Source organism: Thunnus thynnus, chromosome 16, assembly GCF_963924715.1.
Source record: "Thunnus thynnus chromosome 16, fThuThy2.1, whole genome shotgun sequence".
NCBI lineage: Eukaryota > Metazoa > Chordata > Actinopteri > Scombriformes > Scombridae > Thunnus > Thunnus thynnus.
The window spans coordinates 20,773,320-20,776,858 of record NC_089532.1 but is presented as its reverse complement, the minus strand read 5'-3'; the positions used below and the strand labels follow the sequence as shown (position 1 = coordinate 20,776,858).

The 3,539-nt window shown below is 43.6% G+C and overlaps 1 protein-coding gene across 1 annotated transcript in view; it reads left to right on the top strand.

Annotated features, from left to right (window-relative positions):
- tiam2a (TIAM Rac1 associated GEF 2a) overlaps nucleotides 1-3,539 on the top strand; it is a 92,097-nt gene that overhangs the window by 1,422 nt on the left and 87,136 nt on the right. The window lies entirely within an intron of this gene.

Genomic DNA, 3,539 nt, shown 5'->3' with positions numbered 1-3,539 from the left:
TTTCCCCCTTTTTATTGTCATGAATCCAGATTCAGGCCAATCAGATGAATTCCTGCACACACAGCAACACTGTAGCATCAAACTCGAGAGCAGAATACAACTAAGATAATTAATACTATAACCTGACACATGCTAGCAGTTTAAACAATTAATGTAAAGAGAGGGATATACATATTGTATTTAGTTTACCAGATTCTGCTTTGAGATAAATATTATTTCTGAAGATCTCTGATATAAAAAAAATACAGACTAGACTTTTTTAGTTAACATACTTATATGGTGGGAAAAAACCTCCTGAGACCTGAGATACTGAATAAAGGTCACTTCCACACTTCAGAACACTACAGCATACTGTGTTTCACACCTAGCAATAAAGGTGCAGATTACTACTAAATGCCTCCTTACTAAAGCAGTCAAATTATTTGCTGAATCCAAGCGAATTATGCATTTGTCACAGAGGACATTTCCTACAATGATAAAGCAGCCATCTGGCGCTTACCTCAACAGAACAAAAGGAGAATAAGGGAGTATATAAATGAGGGACATGTGGAGGAGGTAGGAGAATATGCTGGATATCTTAACCCCCTCCACACTGCGCTGCTATGGCTGGAGGAAGTGCTCACTCAGCACACACCAGCAACGAACTGCTCTCTACTTGTGTGCATTAATGGTCCGGCTTGTGTCAGGAAACACAAGCTAGAGGATTAATTTTAACAATGGCCTACATCACGGTGTCTACTGATGCTGTTTCAGCCATTTTTAAATTTTTATAGAGAACCAAAACTAGGAGAAGAACAGCACAATGTGCTGCATTATGCCTCTACATCCAATTACACCTGAGCTTATCCAATGATCCGAACACTGACACCCAGAAAATAGTGTTTTTTATAGTCTCTTCTTAAGACCTGAGCAGATAGAAAGCCGAGCTGAAAACTTCCAGTTGTGTGTCTCTTAGTTCGACTCACTCCATAAATTTCTAGCTCCCACCTGGCTCCCAAAGGCCCAGGCAGCCAGCCAGGTCTCACCTCCCGCTGACCTCCCTACAGAGAGATTTGACAGGCTGAGACTTTGAATCAACCGCTATCTGCCCTGAAACAGACACACTTGCACACAGCAGTTGGCAAGCGCCCTGCTGGATGGCAATAAAAATAAATCCTCAGCACGGAGGTCCAGCATCTTTCAGTTATTTATTTGTAGCAGAATAAAGGGCATGTTTGCCAATGAAGGCTTTTTTAATTAAGAAACAATAAAATGAGGGATCTGCATTCGGATCTGGCAGTCAAAAAGAGCTCAGGGATAAATTAATTACGATTTCTGTGCATTTCTTTATGAGCGAGCCTTACATTAAAGCCTGTACAGCCAGTAGCCACAGACCTGACTCAATCTGAGCCTAATGGTGCCAAGCTATTTGTACGTCGTCGCCAGCTTAGGCTCCATATAAACCCGAGCCGGGCCCATGAGCACCGAGCTAAAGCAGGCGTGACCTTTAGCTGAGAATTACCCCAGCATGGACAACTAATGAGAGCACCAAAACCTAATGGCATGGAATCATAATTCACTGGCAGCTCATGCCCAGGTGGTAGTGCGTGTGCGGTTTAGACTGCAGGTCAAAGACAGACATTCCCTGCTGGGAGGAAGTCAGTTAGACACAGTGCTGAGGGTTCACAGTTAGCTTGTTAATGGGTTTTACTACAACATGTGGGAAAAGGATAAAATCTCCCGGTCTGATATGGACTGGAGATGTCAAACTTACAGACTAGATTCACTTTATGAGGATTGTTTAATAAGTTTTGGTGTTACTGGACTTGTAGTACATTCCCACAGCACATACCATACTCCTGTTGCTATATAAACTGCAGTCGGTGAATCTGTAGTGTCAGTACCGTGTCTGACCATTTGATGTCAGCATGGTACTGCAGCACTGTGTGCACACTAGGTTCTTGGAGTGCGACAGCTCAAAATCTGCAGTGCTCACCTCTCTTACCTCCTGTGCTGCACCCTCACAGACAAATAAAAAACCCTCTTTTTCCACGGTGAGGTTAATCTACACATGAAATTCCCCTCCTTTGAAACAACAACAGGCTTAGTGAAAGAATAAGGGCATAGAAAATTGTTGCCATGCAGTATCTTCACAGTGCCACCGCGCTGAAATGAATTCATCAGATACCTCTCTCCGTACCTTTTCTCTCGGATCGATACAGGAGCGGTGTGATAAATGGAATGGGGTCCTTTTAGTGTGAGACTTGGCCCGTTTCTGCAGCTTCTCAGTTGCTGCATTCTTAATTGATTAAAGTCATTGATTAGCCCTCCCTAAGCCTCCAGACTAAAATCAGCCTCCATCTGCCACGGCCAGATACCCAAATATCATATCCGCACACAGTGGAGTCTGTGCCAAGTGGAGAGAGAGTGTGGTCGCTCTTACAAATTCACGAGCACGAGAGACGCGAGTTTGAGCAAAAGACAGAGCCATCTATCTTTCGTCCACCTAGTTATGCAGGAGAGGAATCCCCTATCTCGGTGCTCACGCTCTGCAGCCACAGCAAATTACTCACCACTGTGGGAGTATGTGTGTGTGTGTGTGTGTGTAACTTTCCTCTTCCTCAAGAAGCCCCTGTCTGGCTCTCGTTCCTCCGTTATCAGCAGACTCTGATGTCCAAAGTTCCCATCACTCAGGAACTTAGCCCAGTCACGAGTCTGCACCTTGCTGCAAATTGGCTAGGAGAGAGAGCGAGGTCACTGAGTTGTCCCCGTGGCACTTGAAGGCAGATGTGAGCGCAGGAAGTTAGAGCAGCAGCCCTGGAGCTGTTGGTAGAGAATTTAGTTGCTTGCTCAAGGGCCTAAACTAAGGTCTTAAGGTTCTCAGTCGCTGCTTTTTTAAGCTACAGGATGATTTTAAATTCATATAGCCAGAAACAGTTTATTTTCAAAGTAAGAAAAGCAAAGGAGGCACAACATTCTCTGCAGGAAAACACCATCTGTTTGATTCCAAAAACATGATGCTGTGGTCATGATGGACACAAAACACAGGCTCATTTAAATGAATGGGTAACAGGTGATTGACAGTCAGCCATTTGCAGATGAACTGAGTGATTTTAAGAGATGAATATGAAGGATCTTTCTGTGTTCCTGTTATGTGTGTTGGTAGAGAAGCCAGTTATTATATGCTCAGATTTCTGAGATGCTGCGTACAGCTGAGTTTCTAGTCTGACTAACATGTTCATCAAAGGATTTCATTGTTTCTTTTTTTACTCTTGGGATGGCAGTGTTGGTCGGTTGCTTCACCACTTTCATCCAGACATCTTAACAACTGTTGGATGGATTGCTAAGAAATTTCATACAGACATTCATGATCCTCAGAGGATGAGTTCTAAAGACTTTACCGATGGCCTGAGTTTCCCTCTAGCGCCACCATGAAGTTGATATTTGTGGTTCAGAGTGAAATGTCTTGACATCTGTTGGATGATGCAGTTAGGTGCAGACATTTGTGGCCTTTGTGTAGTTTGTTGATCCATCAATTTTTCATCTAGTGCAAGCATAAG